The sequence below is a fragment of the Cupressus sempervirens genome, chromosome 3 (assembly GCF_028749045.1).
Source record: "Cupressus sempervirens isolate cs-2001-9-10 chromosome 3, ASM2874904v1, whole genome shotgun sequence".
Taxonomy (NCBI): Eukaryota; Viridiplantae; Streptophyta; class Pinopsida; order Cupressales; family Cupressaceae; genus Cupressus; species Cupressus sempervirens.
This window is the reverse complement of record NC_143120.1, coordinates 795,889,236-795,906,664: the sequence shown is the minus strand read 5'-3', so window position 1 is coordinate 795,906,664 and position 17,429 is coordinate 795,889,236.

Genomic DNA, 17,429 nt, shown 5'->3' with positions numbered 1-17,429 from the left:
GGCAAGACTAGTATGAAAAGGATATGGTCAAGAAGGAGTTGATATGGAGAAAATTTTCCTATGGAAAGACTTGAAGGAGTTAGAACTTTTCTTGCATCTTCATCCTAGAAGAATATTAAGGTATATCAAATGGATGTCAAATCTACTTTTCCAAATGGTGCACTTGAGAAAGAAGTGTATATTGAACAACTTGAAGGATTTGTGGATCCAAAAAGGAAGAATCTAGTATGTAAACTAAAATAATCTCTTTATGGATTGAAATAAGCCCCAAGAGCATGGTATGAAAGGCTGCATAATTATTTGGTGAAGATTGGTTTTGAAAGTAAAAATGACTATTGGAATCAATTGTTTGATTATATATTTTCATTTGTGTTTATACAAATGTTAGTATTAAAAAAGAAATATAGAGTTTGTAGTATTAATCTTGTATATCCTAGTATTGACTGAGTAGTCTAGTAGTAAAGATTTTCCAGTATTAACTGACTAGTTGGTTTTGAAAGGATTTCTTCTTGTAGCATTGCTTAAGTGGTTAGGCATTGAAAGAGTTTAGTATTGACCAAGTGGTTGGGCAATGAAGAAGTCATAGTGTCAAACAAGTGTTCAGTTCTAGTGTTGACTAAGTGACAAAAGATTGCAAGTGTAAAATGTTTTATTAAATGAAGCTAACTATTTGGATATTTATTAATTTTTTGAAAGGGTTTTCAAGCTGAATTTTACTAGCTTATAATATATAAGAAAGGTCAATTTGTGAGGATGAGATGGATATAGAGATAAATATGGAATAGATAGATATGTGAACAAAGGCAAGGCATAGCAGGAAAGTGTGAGAGTTAAGTTGCAAAGAAACATCTAATCAAGAAGGATATAGAGATTAAGCCAAAAAAGAGATCTAAATCAACAAAGAAATTTTCTTCTTAAATTAGGTCAAACTATTGTTTCTTTCTAACCATTGCAGCAGTAAAGAAATATCTTAATAGAGTTAACTTAACAATCATTTTTTAAATATTATAACAAGGTGACATTTCTAGATTGAAGTGTTTAAAGACCTCTAACCAAGCCACTCCTAACAAGGTGAATTAAATCCTCTAACAAGATCATACTTAATTGTATGTTTTGTGACATTTAATAGGGTTGGCTCCTAATAGGGCTTACTTTAAAAGACTAAAAATTATTGGGACTAGTTGCATGGTGGTTTTTCCAAAATTGAGTTTCTAAGTTAAATCTTGGTGTCATATGTGTTCATGTTATTTACTCATGCTTTATATTTATGCAACTAAGTCACTAAAGGATAAAAAATATTAACACGTCTTAAGATTTCTTTTTTAACTGAGTTTTTTTTATATTCTAGTGTTAACCGAGCTATTTAGTATTGTATGATAGGTGGAAGATTGTATTGACATATAAGGGAAAATAATTTTTTTTTAGTGGTAACTAATTTATGCCTCCCCTCTTAATTACTCCTCATACATTTCCAACAATTGGTATCAAAGAACTTGGGACTTGGAGGAAAAGGTTTTAAGGACATAAGCAAAAGATCAGGATGTCCTACAAAAGGGAGATTCCTAATGCTAATAGAGAAAAAATTAGTAGGGTAGGAGTTGATGAAGCTTCATATATCAAGCATTAGCAAGGTTGGTGTATTATACCTAGAAAAAAAATATGTCCCACCACCCAAGCCTATGACTATGGAGAAAATAAAAGAAGCAAAGGATCATAATCATATGATGATTGATATTGCATCCTCTTTGAACTACTTTGAATTTGATCAACTTAAGGATTGTCCTACTAAATTTGAAATGTGGGAAAAGATGAAGAAAATCCTAGGAGGTGACAAAAATGTGCAAAGACATGAGACAAAAAGTTTAAGAGGAAATTTTGATCGATTGAAAATGAAAGAAGTTGAGAACATTGCCTAGTATAGTGAAAGGGTCAAAGAAAGTGTATGTACAATTAGAGATGGAAGAGCTAAAATTGATGATGAAATAGAAATTAGAAAGGTAATAAGAAATTTTCTTCCCTTTTTATGCAATTGGAGTTTTAGCTATTCAAGAACTTAGATGTAATCCAATGTATGATCTAACCCCAGATATTCTTGTGGGAAGATTGACTACTTTTGAGTTGGATAACTTTGATAATTATGCTCCTTTTTCAAACAATCTTGAATCTACATTCAAAGCTAAATCTGTTAGCATGAATGTTGATGATACTATATTAGGGGAGTATTCTAAGTATTTTAGAGTATTGATATGTTGCATTCATGAGTGTATTTGTCATTGATGTCAATATTGTAGTAATTTTATTAAGACTTGAAGAATAAAAGTTAGCAAGCTTAGTATGCACAAAAGCTAAGGAAGTTTTAGATGATTTGTAGTGGAGGACATGTTCTCAAGGTTTTCCTAATGATTTGGTTATAAGTAATAAGTATGGTTCAATGTTGTATAGAAGTTACACTTGATTTACTAGAAGTAAGATAGAAATAGAGCATTGGTTTGGTAATTTTCTGATGTTTGCATTATATCTTTTAGCTAAGATATAATGACATGATGCATAGTCAACCAAAGATAGAAGAAAATTAGGTGTTCATGTCAACATGTGCACAAGACATGGTTTCACATGTGTAAATTTTTGTATAGATTGTGAGTTGATAGTGTTATTGTAATTGTAAATTAATTAACTATCTTATTTTAATTAATTGGGAAAGCCTCCAGGCTAACTCAAGGAATTATTATGAAGATATAGTATAGAGGAAATTTATTTTCCTTTCTTATCATGTAGTCCTAATTTAGACTATCCAAGTGGAATGCAAAGTATTAGTCTATAGTGCAAGGAGCAAAATGTTTGCAGAATGAGTGTAAGCAATCCAAGGGATCATTGGATGTGTAGTCTAAGATCTAGTTACAAGATCTAAAGGAGAAGAAGTTTGGTTGATAGGAAAAAGATAGAGGAAGGTAGTAAATTTCAGTTCTATTATTCCACAATGAATAATACAAGATCATTTGGATAGTGGGTTCTTTGAACTTATCCTTGAAGCTATTTGGGCAGTGGGTCCAGCTATATTCCACAACTCCTAATAAGGATTCAAAGTCTCCTAACAAGGAATCATATGTACTAAATGTTGTAATAGACTCCTAATAGGTCGATCCTCTAACAAGGAATATTTATATTAGTACATCATCTTGTGGGTACCATTCCCACCGGGGTTTTTATTATGATCAATGGTTTCCCTAGTTAACATATCTAGTGTTATTGTATATGAGTATCTTGGTGTGGTCTCAATTAAAATTACTCATATGGTTATATTTGTTTAAATTAAATGATTGCGATAATAGTTGTGTAATTGATTTGCCCCCCTCCCCCTCAGTTATATTAGTGGACTATATATTTTAACAAAACTAACCCTTGGTAAAAAAAAAGGAAGAAATTCAAAAGGAAAAAAAGTTGACAGTGAAGATAAAGATGATTCAAATGAGGATCATGAAGTTATTGAAACTCTCCTAGCAAAAAGGGTAGCAAAAGGAAAAGGAAAATTCAGAGGAAAGATCTCATTGATATGTTTCTCATGTGAAGAAGATGGTCACATTATTGCAAGGTGTCCAAACAAAGAAGACAAATATGAAAAGAAGTTCAAAAAATTCAAAGGCAAGAAAGACTTTAGAAACTAAAAAGACTTCAAGGGCAAAGGTAAGAAATCATGTTATAGTGCAAAATATTATGATAGTGATGATAATGAGGCTGAAGTGGTATATATTGTTGTTAAAGATGAATCTGATGATAAGGAAAATGAAAACATGGCACTTATCTCTCATGTTAGCAAGAATAATACATGGATCATAGATAATATTTGTTCTCATCACATGACTATTGATAAAACCAAATTTTAACATTTAGAGAATTATGATGGTGGAAGTGTTAGATTTGGAAGAAAGGAACCATGTTATGTAAAAGGAAAAGGAATCATAGCATTAACTGATGGAATCAAATGTGATAATGCATATTGGGTTGAAGGATTAAGATATAATCTACTCAGTAAAGCTTAGCTAAATAATATTATAGGATACAAAGTTGAATTCATGAATTTAAAAGCCAAACTATAGATGGAAAAGAAAAACTATTTGGAATTGGTAATCAAACAAAAGATAATTTACTTTTTGCCTAGATCTCAATGAAAGCTCTTTTTTATTAGCTCGAGTTGAAGAAACTTAGCCATAACATAAAAGAATATGTCATGTTAACTTTGATAACCTGGTCTATATAAGAAAGAACAAAAACATAAGAGGCATACCTTATCTAAAGAAACCTAAGGTAGGAATGTGAAAACAATGCCAAATTGGAAAGATGAGTAAAAAAAGTTTTAAAAGTAAGTCCTATAACTTTGAAGAAGTTTTGGAAATAGTTCACAGAGATCTTTGTGGGCCAACTAGTGTAGAAACCTACTATAGAGATATATATTTCATTCTATTTGTTGATGATTATTCTAGAATGATGACTGCAATGTTTTTAAAAGATAAGTCTAGTGATTTTCAAAATATTGTATGGTATTTGGCTAGATTTGAGAAAGAAATAGGGAAAATTTTGAAATTCCCAAGATCATATAGAGGAGGAGAATTCATCTTAGATGAATTCAATGAGTTCTACAATGAAAGTTGAATCAAAAGATATGTATCAACACCCATAACTCTCTAATAGAATGGAATAGTAGAGAGAAGGAATAGATCCATCATTGTATATCCAAGAATAGTATTATTAGAGAATAATGTTGCACCAATGTACTAGAGAGAAGCAATCGACATAATAGTTCACACATTGAACCAAGTTCAATTGAAGAAAGGTAGAAACAAAATATCTTATGAATTATGGTATGGATATAAGCCTAATGTTTGTTATCATAGAGTGTTTAGAAGAAAATGTTATCTCTTAAAAAATGTAGGAAAAGGAAAGATTGGTGCAAAAATTGATGAAGGAATACTCTTAGGGTACTCAAATAAAATAAATTAATACAAATGTTTGAATCTTTCTACTCATTAAGTCATAGAAGGTGCACATGCAAAAATTGGAAAATTTGCAAAAGGAAGTGAAGAATAGAGTAGTAAAGAGACTAAAGATTACATAAGGTTTGCATACTATGAAGAACCTAAAACCTTACCTTAGAAGGTTGAAGCTAATTAGAAGCTAAGTTCACTTAGAAATTCACTGAGAGTTCAAGTCGAGTCACACACAAAGGTATCCAAGTCATAGTTAGTTCAACCTAAGTTGCAGTCCTAGGTGGTGCAATCTAAATCATAGGAAATACTACCTGAGTTACATCAAGTTCAACTAGAGGAACCCGAGCATCAAGATGAAGATCTTGAAGAACCAAGTGAACCAATTTTTGAGAAAAGAAAGAAAGATCTAAGACTTTCCAAATATGGTAGAAGGCATCATGTGCCTTATCAAATAATTGGAGGAGAAATAAAAGGCATATTGACAAGGAACAAACTAAAAGGTACATGTTTACCTAGTGAAGTTGAACCTAAATCTATAAAATATGATTTAGAAGATGAAAGTTGGATAGAATGAATGAATGAAGAGATTGAGCAAATAGAAAATAATAAAACTTGGTCTCTTGTTTCTAGACCCAAGGATAAAAATGTGATTGGTAGAAAATGGATATTCAAAGATAAAATGGATGAAAAAGGTGAAGTGCCAAGAAAAAAGGCAAGCTTTGTCTACAAAAGTTATGCTCAAGAAGAAGGTATTGATTATGGGGAAATATTTTTGTCTATTGCAAGACTTGAAGGATTCAAAACACTTCTAGCATATGCAACACAAAAAGGATTCAAAATATATTAGATGGATGTCAAGTCAGTCTTAGAGGAAGAAGTCTACATTGATTAGCCTGAAGGTTTCATAGATCGAAGCCAAAGGGAAATCATATTAAAACTTCATAAAGCCATAAATGGATTAAAGAAAGCTCCAAGATCATTGTATGAAAGGCTTCATGGCTATCTAAAAGGAACTAAAGACTATGGGTTATGGTACATGAAAGGAGGAAATCTTAAATTAAGAGCCTTCACTAATGTAGATTGGACAAGAAGTATTGATGATAGAAAAAGTACTAGTAGAGGAGCATTTTTTCTTGGAAAGAGGCTAGTGTCTTGGACAAGTAAGAAAAAAAATTGTATTTCTCAATCCATAGTTGAAAAAGAGTATGTTGTTGTAGCAGTAAATTGTTCCAACATTATAATGTGGATCAAGTAGCTAATGTTAGGAATGAAGGAAGACATCAAGAAAGAAGTGGTTATCTATTGTGGCAAGAAAAGTGCAATCAATATATCCCAGAACCTAGTGATGCACTCAATGACAAAATACCTTACAATCAAATATCATTTCCTAAGGGAACTTGTTCAAAACAAAGAGGTGATATTGGAACATGTGAACACCAAGGAGTAGATAGTAAATATATTCACCAAAGGTTTACCTGAGGATGCATTAATGTATCTAAGAGGTAAAATAGAGGTTATTCCCCTCTCTGATACTCACTAAATAAAAAGATGGTGATGCATCAACCAAGCTCTATTGAAGATAATCAAGTTGATGCAGTGAAATAGAGAGCATATTGTATATGAATCAGTACATAAGGTACATTGTAATTTTAGATGTTTGTATCATTTGGAATTTAATGTCAAAGAGGGAGATTTTAGTGTCAACATGGAAGAGTGACATGGAAGTTTGTGAAAATATTAGTATTAATGAGATTGAGGGAAAGTCTTAATGATGGAATCTATAACTAAGAGGGAGAAAATGATAGAAGAGAAATGATAGGAAAGCAACAGAGACAAATCCAAGTAGATTCTTAGAGGGAGCTAGTATGAATGAGAATAAGAATAAAATTAAGGATATTATATAATTGCTCATACTTTTATTAGTTTATGTTGACATGTTTTGTTTCCATTAATGTAAAAGAGGGAGTTTGTTGGAATCAATTATTCAATTGTATATTGTCATTGATGTTTGCACAAGTATCAGTATTAACCAAGCAATATAGAGTTTGTAGTATTAACTTTCAATATCTTAGTATTATCTAAGCAATCAAGTAATGAAGAATTTCCAATTTTAATCAAGTAGTTGATTAATGAAAGGATTCCTACTTGTAGTGTTGATTGGGTGGTCAAATATCAAAAGAGTTTAGTATACACCAAGTGGTCAGGCAATGAAGAATTCATCATTTCAACTAAGTGTTCAGTTCTAGTGTTGATTGAGTGATAATAGATTGAAAGTGTAACATGTTTTATTTTGACTATTTGGATGTTTATTGATTTTTTGAAAGGGTTTCCAAGCTAACTTTTCCTAGCTTATGACATATAAGTAAGGTCAAGTTGTGAGGATAAGATGAATATTGAGATAAATATGGAATAGATGGATATATGAGTGAAGGCAAGGTAGAGTAGGGCAATGTGAAAGTTAAGCCACAAAGAAATATCTGATCAAGAAGGATGCAAAGGTCAAGCTAGAATATAGCTTTGAATCAAAAAATAAAGTTTTTTGTTAAATTAGGTCAAACTATTGTTGCTTTCTAACCATTGTAGTAGTAAAGAAATCTCTTAGTAGAGTTGACTTAACAGTCATTTTGTAAATCCTCTAACAAGGTGACATTTCTAGATTGAAGTGTTTGAAGACCTCTAACTAGGTCACTCCTAACAAGGTGAACTAAATCCTCTAATAAGGTCATATTTAATAGTATATTTTGTAACTTTTAATAGGGTTTGCTCCTAACAGGGCTCACTTCAAAAGAATGAAAATTATTATGACTAGTGGGATTGGTATTTTTTCCCAAATTGGATTTCCATGTTAAATCTTGGTGTCATTTATGTTCATGTTATTTATTTATTCTTTATAATTTTACAAATAAGTCACTAAAGGATAAAATAGGTTAATACATCTTAAGATTATTTTGTTAACTAAGCATCTATTATATTCTAGTGTTAACCGAGCTATTTAGTATTGTATGATAAGTGGAAGATTGTATTAACATATAAGGGACATTAATTTTTTTTTAATGGTAACTAATTCACCCCTCCCCTCTTAGTTACTCATCTTACATTTCAAATAATGAAAACAAAAATCTATATTTCAAGATTAGCAAGAACAATGAAGTACTATTATTGGAAATATTTATTGATGATATTATATTCAGAGGAAAAGAAGCACTTTGCAAATCATTTGGTGATGCAATGAAGAATGAATTTGAGATGTATATATTTGGTGAGATCAAATTATTTATTTGATTGCATATATGTCAAATGAAGTTTTTTTTTAATTACCTAGTCTAAATACATCAAGGAGATACTAAAGACTCTTGGAATGGAAAATTCAAGACCAATGGGTACACCTATGTCTATAGGACATAAGTTATCTAAGAATGATAAATCTACTAATGTGAAATAGACACTATATAGATACATGATTAGAAAATTGCAATATGTTGTTCATAGTAGACCTAATATTGAATTAGAAATTGAGATAATTGCTAGATTTTCAAAAATTCCTAAGGAAAATCACATGATGGTAGTGAAAATGATATTCAAATATCTAAAAGGTACAAAAGATTATGGATTGTATTAGAAGAGAAGTAATATATTTGAAGTGAAGGTATTCATTGACTTTGATTAGGTAGGAAATATTGATGACAAAAAAAGAACTAGTGGAGGTGCATTCTTTCTAGGAAAGAGATTAGTGTCAATATAATTGTATTTCCCAATCAACAACCAAAGTTTAGTATGTGGTAGCTTTAGTAAATTATTGAAACATTATGTGGATCAATAAATTATTGAATGGAATGTAAGAAGAGATTACATATCCAATGGTTATCTATTGTGATAACACAAGTGCTATTAATATGGAAACTGTTTTGAAGATAAGATTGATGAGTTGGATCATTAAATTCAAGTAGAAGATTAGGTATAATATCTATGATTGAATTTGATGGATGAGAATTTTTTAGAGGATGGTCAAGAAGATGAACAGATACAATGTATTTGATGAACCAAATCCTAAACCCTAAGATCTACAGTAGTCATAGAAAATGGCAAAGTGAGAATTACCTATTTAAGGAGGTACAGAGTGAAAATTTAAGAGGATGCATACAAAGAAAGTGATGAGACAAAATATTGCATTTATTTCATGATAGTTTTAAACACTTTTTTGATACTCTATTTTATTTTTGTCAAAACATTTGTCGACCTATGTTTACCAAACCTATGACAAACCTATGGGTAGATACTATGCCATCTTTTGCTAGTATTATATATTAATGTAGTATTTCATATAGTTATCAAAATGCGTGTTCTTATATTTGAATTTAATTTGATAAATGTTTATTTGAAAACATGTCTTTGCATAATAACTAACTTTTTAGCAATGAAGTTGAAAGATGATTAGAAGAATTCAAAAGATGAGCGCCAACAACATTCAAGGAGAAGAGAATGCTAAGAAGCAACCACAATGGACAAAAGTTGTAATGGTTCTAGAAGACATGATAGTGAGTAATGAGGAGCTATGAAGACTTATTTCCTTCTCTGCATTTATTACATGGTGAGTGGATGTTTAGACTTTATAATTCCCGCCTTAAGCCATTATTTCTTCTTCCCACCTTGAGTTGTTATTCTCCTTCTTTCTCTCCTGTATATTTAAAGCTAGGATATTTAATTTTCTCTTATGAGAATAAGTGCCAATATCCTATATATAGGAATTGACCCAAGTGTGTTAGTTTTGTCAGTTAGAAGAAAGAGTTTATGAGAACAAATTGTTAGCTTTTATAGTGAAGTTGTGTTTTAACAATTCCATGTGTTATGTAATGAATTTCTAAAATGTAATGGAATAGTTTTTGGCTTCTATCTTGTGTTAGTAGTTTAGTAAAGCCAACCAAGGGGGGCCACTTGGAAGGTGGATTAGATTAGGATAGAATAGATTTATTTCCAAGAATTATTAGTATTGTAAGTAGAAGTTGTAAGTTCCTTCCTATAGCATCGCACTTCGTGAATGTTCCTGCAACATATGTGAGAATAGTTATAGTGGATGAATTGAGTTGGAATATTTGTTAGCCTTTCATTGTATTTCCAATATTCGTAGAGTTAAGTGTGTTAATTTCCTACAATAATAGTGTAAATTCTTTTACTTGCATTTTACTTTCCTGCAACATAAGCTTAGTGACTCATTAAGAGACCTAGTGCACATACTATGCTAACCATTTCAAGTATACGTCCCTAGGTTGACAAGATTAAATGCACCTCATAGTGGGAAAAATAGTCCTTAGTTTGAATATATTATTCCTAAGCATGGCCTAGAGCATGACTATGATAAACCTATTGTGAGGCAGACCATTTTTGATGCCATTTCTAGGGATGGTGTCAAGCTAGGAGCATTTTTGAGTCATAGTTCTTAGACAAAGTTTTTTTTAAAGAAATATCTAGTTTTGAAGTTTCTTTCACCAATGTGAAAAGTTTAATTGCATGCATAGAAGAGGAAGATGATGAGATGAATATGGTAGATTTCTTCCATGGGAGTTTGTTAAATCTAAATGAAGAAATTGAAGAAGAATAAGTTGAGTTACCTTTTGAAGATGCAAGGCCTATTTTTCCCATAGCATCATCATCAAGAGCTGAACCAATAGATACAAGTGGTCTTCCACCTTTTACTAAAGTATTGGCTATTTTTCTTGATAATAGTGCTATGAATCCACCAGTTGTTAATCATCCAGTACCTAATGTCCATTTTCAATAGCAACCTCATAATCTAATACATCCAGTCATGGCACAACCTACTTTTCCATTTCCTCTCCCAAGCCTTGTAAATACTAATAATCTCAAGAATATACCTGTAGCTACCCTTCCAAAGTTATATGGCCTTGCAACTGAATACCCTAATACATATTTGAATTTGACATACTTTGTCATAGTTTTGACTACAACACTGATGCCCATAAGCTTAAATTGCTTCCAGCAAGATTGAAAGAATCAGTTCTACGATAGTTCATGGGCTTAGGAGCCAATGCAATAGGAAGTTGGGATGAAATGAAAACTCTATTTTTGGATAAATAAAAAGAGTATTGCAAAGCATCTAGTGGTAATGTATATCAAGCTTCTTGGAGGACCTCAAGAAAATATGTCAGAACTATTCAAGGTCAACCATGAAAAAAGGCTGAGGACCTCGTTCCATAGTCACTAAAGGAATTAGTCAAGGCATTTGAAAGCTCGAGATATCTAACCTATTGTCAAATTTCAAACAAGACATCATCAAAAATGTTGCTACACATCTTGACACAATGACTACAAAGAAGAAGTATGCAGAAGTTGAGCTACAACTAGCTAAATACTGCCCTCATTATCAAAAGAAAAAGAAGGATTTCCAATGCAAACTAGTCACAAGGATGGAGAACCAACATCTTCCAACTGAGTACATCAAGATAGATGGAGATGATGAGCAAGTATTCTTTGTTGCTCAATGCCAACCATGGGCCCAATGTGAAGGTATGCCTTAAGACCCTTTGCAAAATTCAAATTCATATGGTAATCAATGCAAAACTATAATCCCCAAGGTCCTCCACAATATCAACCTAATTGGAACAATGCTAGGAAAAACAACCCACAACAATCCCAATGGCCTCAGAATTCCCAACCACCCTAGCCTAACCAATAGAGTAACCAATGGTAGAACTAACAGGACTATTGGTAGAACTAGTGGAACAAGTGACAACTACCCCAAGGGAATTGGAAGTCTACAAGCCAATGGAGGGGATCTCAACAATGGCCTAACCAAAATACTGGTATTGTACAATTACCACCTCCAGTTCAACAACCTACTCTAATAACACCACCTACAAATCTTGGACCTCAAAAGTAGACACAGTTGCTTGCACAACCTTAGCCAAACCCAAATAGCCAACAACTACAACAACCCATGTATAGTGCTAATGCTTAGTAGTATCGTGCTTACACTTTGGGTGTTGTAGATATACATCTAAGATCTAGTACAACTTTACCAACACCTAAACTGCCTCATATAACTAAAATACCAGACCCTCCTACAACATCAGAACCCTTAGTTGCTGAAATAGTTAACCCAACCAATGTTATCATGTCAACCCAAGCTCAACCAATAGTGGAACCTCCTTTTCTAAAAAAATTGATACAAAGTAAATGTGAATAAATAGAGGAACAACCTTTTAGCATTGTTAATTAGCTAAAAAACATACATATTCAAATACCCCTATTTCAAGCCATTAAGGATGTTCTAGTTTAGAAAAAATCCATTAGAGAAGCTTACTTAAAGAATCCTTGAAGGAAGAAAAAGGACCCCACCATAGTCCATGTTGTGGGACAATTGGCTGACATCATGTTAAGGAAATTGATCACAATAAAATATTCTAATCCAAGAAGTTCAATAGTGAATGTCAGTATAAATGGTTAGTTCGTTAAAAATGCTTCAATAGATCTTGGAGCTGCTATAAATGTTATGACCAAGAATACTATGAAGAAGTTGAAAATAGAAGGACTAAGGGCTACACCAACAATTTTTCAACTTGCAATTAGTTCTACTATCACCCCTGATGGGTTGATAGAAAACATAATTGTAACCTTAGATTCTCTAGAATATCATGTAGACTTCATGATTTTATCCCCCAAAGCTAATCTATCTGGTTACCCTGTTAACCTAGGTTGACAATGGTTAGCCACAAATGATGTAAATATAAGTTGCAGATTAGGGAATATGACCATATCAAATGGTTAAGCAATAGAAAAAATTGATTTATATTCTCCAGCCCAACCATTACCAGATTTGAGCACATCTGTTTGGCCAGATTTAGGGGATGAAGAAGAAGAGTTCAATTCTATAGTACAACTCATGGTGTTACATAGATAGTCTTTTCTAAAACTGCAAGATGAAGATTCAGTACTTCAGAGTATCCTCACTAATAGTTGTGTGGTAGAAAAAGGATGTATCTGAAAGTTTTGTGTTGGAATTAATCAAATATGAAGAATGTGATAAGAATTGTACTTTTCTCAAAGAACCTGATATTCTTCGTCCACTCTTACCATGTGAATTAGAAGCAAGTCCAATCTCTGAAGCTACTATGATAGAGTCCACCACTACTATTGAACTTACTAAAGGTGATAATCTCCATGTTAATCCCAAATTAACACCCACGTAGATGGAACAGTTAAAAGAACTACTTCAAAGGAATGAAAAGGCCTTTGCATGAGACTATAGTGATATGAAAGGGTTGAGTCCTACACTATGCACTCATAGGATATACATCAATGAAGGTTGCCTACCACTCCATCAATCCTAGAGAAGGATAAATCTAATCCTTAGAGAGATAGTTAAAACTGAATTGCAAAAATTGCTTGACACTAGTTTTATTTATCCTATATCTAATAGTAGATGAGTGTCACCCCTAGTCACAGTGCCTAAAAAAGGAGGAAAATGGAGAATTATAGAGAATTGAACAAGGCCACCAAAAAGGATCACTTTCCTTTACCCTTTAAAGACCAAGTTCTGGACACTCTAGCTAGAAAGAAGTATTTCTCTTTTCTAGATGGGTATAGTGGTTATCACCAAATTAGTATTGCTCCTAAAGATCGAGATGAAACCACATTTACATGTCCATGGGATAATTTTGCATACTCTATTTTACCATTTGGTCTATGTAATGCTCCTACAACATTCCAACAAGTAGTTATTAGCTTCTTTACTGATATATCACATGATTGTATGGAAATATACATGGATGACTTTACAACATTTAGAGTCACTTTTGAGGAAGCAATGGTGAATATTGAAAAGGCTTTGGTAAGGTGTCAAGAACATAATTTGGCACTTAATAGTGAAAAGTGTTTCATGATCATGTAGGAAGGCATGGTACTTGTTCATTTCATATTAGCAACAAGAAAACAAGTGGATCTGGCTAAGATAGAGGTAATTCAAACATTGCCCATACCTACAAAATCAAACAATGTAAGATCTTTTCTAGGTCATGCTAGATATTACAGACATTTCATAAAAGATTTCAACAAAATAGCTAGTCCCTATATATATATATATATACATATACATATACATATACATATATATATATGTATATATATATATGTATATGTATATGTATATATATATGTATATGTACATATATATATATATATATATATATATATATATATATATATATGTATATGTATATGTATGTGCATATGTATATGTATATGTATATGTATATGTATATATATATGTATATGTATATGTATATATATATGTATATGTATATGTATATATATATATATGTATATGTATATATATATGTATATGTATATGTATATATATATGTATATGTATATGTATATATATATGTATATGTATATGTATATATATATGTATATGTATATGTATATGTATATATATATGTATATGTATATGTATATATATATATATATATATATATATATATATATATATATATATATATATATATATATATATATATATATACAGGTGCCATAGGTGCAATCCTAGCATAGCAATCTCAAAATCTTAAAAATGCAATATATTATATCACCAAGAGCCTTCATGGATTAGAATTAAACTACATATTGACAAAAAAAGAATTGCTAGCAGTAGTTTATGTCCTAAATAAATTTTAGCATTACATAACTAGATATTCCATATTTGTTCATACTAATCATGCAACAATTAAATATCCCATGAATAAACCTACTATAATCAACATATTAGCAAGATGGTTATTGTTGTTGTAAGAATATTATATAATTATTGTTGATAAGCTTGGAAAATTCAATGTTGTAGCTAATTATTTCTCAAGAATCCATCATGATGATACTTACATCACTTTGGTAGATGATACATTTTTGGATGAGCATTTATTTCATATTGCTATTCAAACTCCATGGTATGTAGACATTGCTAACTAAATTGCAGCCAATAAAATACTAGAACATTTTTCTTACAATAAAAGAAGCTACTGGTAGAGAAAAGCTTTTGTTTCTCTTGGATAGATAATCTCTTGTTCTACACTAGACCTGATCAAGTTATGAGAAGATGTGTGAGATAAGATTAGACATATGATATTCTACATGCATGTCATAATGAACCATGTGGAGGACACTTTGCAACAAAAAGAATAGACTTGAAAATCTTGACAACTGGTTAGTATTGGCCTAAACTTCACAAAGATGCAGGCAACTATACAAGGAAGTGTGACAAGTGTCAAAGGATGGGCTGACCAACAAGAATAGATGAAATGCCTCTTAATCCTCAGATGGCATTAACACCATTTGACAAATGGGCATGGAATTCATTGGTCCAATTGATCCTCCATCTAATGGGAAATCCTATATTCTTGTGTGCACTAATTATCTTAAAAAATGGGTTGAAGTCAAGGCAATGAAACATGTTTGTGATGAAAAAGTTGCTGAATTTCTGTATGAAGAAATTTTTACTCACTATGGTGTACCCAAAGAGCTAGTCATTGAACAAGGTGCATAATTTACCTCTAATCTAATCTTAGATTTGATGAAATAGTATAACATCAGGCACCAAAAATCTAGTCCTTATCACCCTCAAGCTAATGGACAAGTTGAGGTCACAAACTATGAACTGGAAAACATCCTAACCAAAATAGTTCATCTACATTGTAGGGATTGGACCAATAGATTACAAGAAGTTGTTTGGGCTTATAGAACAACCTAGAAGACTACTATAGGATTTAAACCATTTGAGCTCCTATATGGAAAGGTAGCAATGCTTCCAATTGAATTTGAACATAAAACTCTAAGGACAACATTGGCATTGGATATTGAACTTCCTATAGCACAAAGAGAATGTCTTCTACATCTTAACTCTTTGGATGAAATAAACAAAGCTACTTTGGAATGCATTGAACTAATATAGAAACAAAGGAAAAAATGGCATATCTCTCATATTATTAGTAAACAATTTCAAGTTGGTGACTAGGCACTACTATATGATTCCAAATTTAAAGATATGCTAGGAAAGTTGTAGACAAGATGGCTAGGACCATATGAAATTAGTCATGTCTTCAATAATGGAGTTGTTCAATTAACTTCCATTGATCTAGTACCTTTCAAATTATTAGTCAATGGTCACAGACTCTAATTATATAAATGGACCCAAACCAAAGAGGACTTCCTCCAATAGTTTTAGCGGCTAGATTTAAATACACATCAGGTAACTCTTCCTGCAGCCGAAGGTGTCAACCTTCTAACTATCAATCCTCAACATTAATTCCTTTGTGCATGTTCATAATAAAGACTTTATGTACACATAAAGTTCACTTTCTGCTTCCATCTCATCTCTTTACCTTCCACCCATCCACCTCATCTCATTTCTTTATCTTCCATCCACCAACTTTTCATGTCATCAATTTCTCATGTTTTCAATAAACCCCACAAGATGCTGACGGATGCTGCCAATGCTAATATCACTTCCCCCACTATTTTTTTTGGTACATACAATGATTAGTTGACTGGTATAACATTTTCAAATTATTATTCAGTTATAGTTTGTAGATTTTGTTAATTATATTTAATACTACATGGTTTATATGATGGCGGTGTTATGTCAGTCCCTTACCCATAGTAGGTTTGACAAGTGTGGACACTTGTCCATATTTAGTAGGGGGTAGGGAAGGTCACTAATAGCCAATGGAATTTCTATTTATTCATAAATATTTTTCCAAATCTTTGCATTCCCTTCATTAATGGAATTTAATTGCCATAAGTACACAAGTGAGGTGTCGTACCCTGTATTTTTGAATGATTTTATGTGTCAAGATATGATGTGATTTGTGTTTAAATTTTATGTGATCTAAACCCTATTTTTAGATGATTCTCACACATATTCATAATTTATGTTCATTAAAATTCATATTATTGTGCATAACCATTTGTTATGACATTAATTACCTGCTAAAACAAAGAAATGTGAGTTGAGTTTATAAAACAATGAACTAGCTTGAATTAAAAAGGGGGGAAATGGAGCAAGTAGAAAAAGTGTTAAGAAAATGGGTGGACAATTGTAGAGGAGAGAACCAGTGGAACATACTATGTTGCTCTATCATGAGAAGGTTTAATGCATGTAGATGGCTAGGGTATTTCTTGAGTTTGACTGCATATGTTGAAGAGGCAACCACAAAATTCACAAGGATATTTGATGAGGGTGAAGCTTCCATTTGGCATTTAAGAATGATTACAATAGAGGAATACATTTCTGAAGTAACTGGGTTACCTATAGTTGGAGAAAATTACCCTAGTGTCATGCCCAAAAATTATGGCCAAAAAAACACACCAAATTTTTTTTTTTTTTTTTTTTAAATTTTTTTATTTAAATGTATTTATTTAAACTTAAGTGCACTAAGTTGA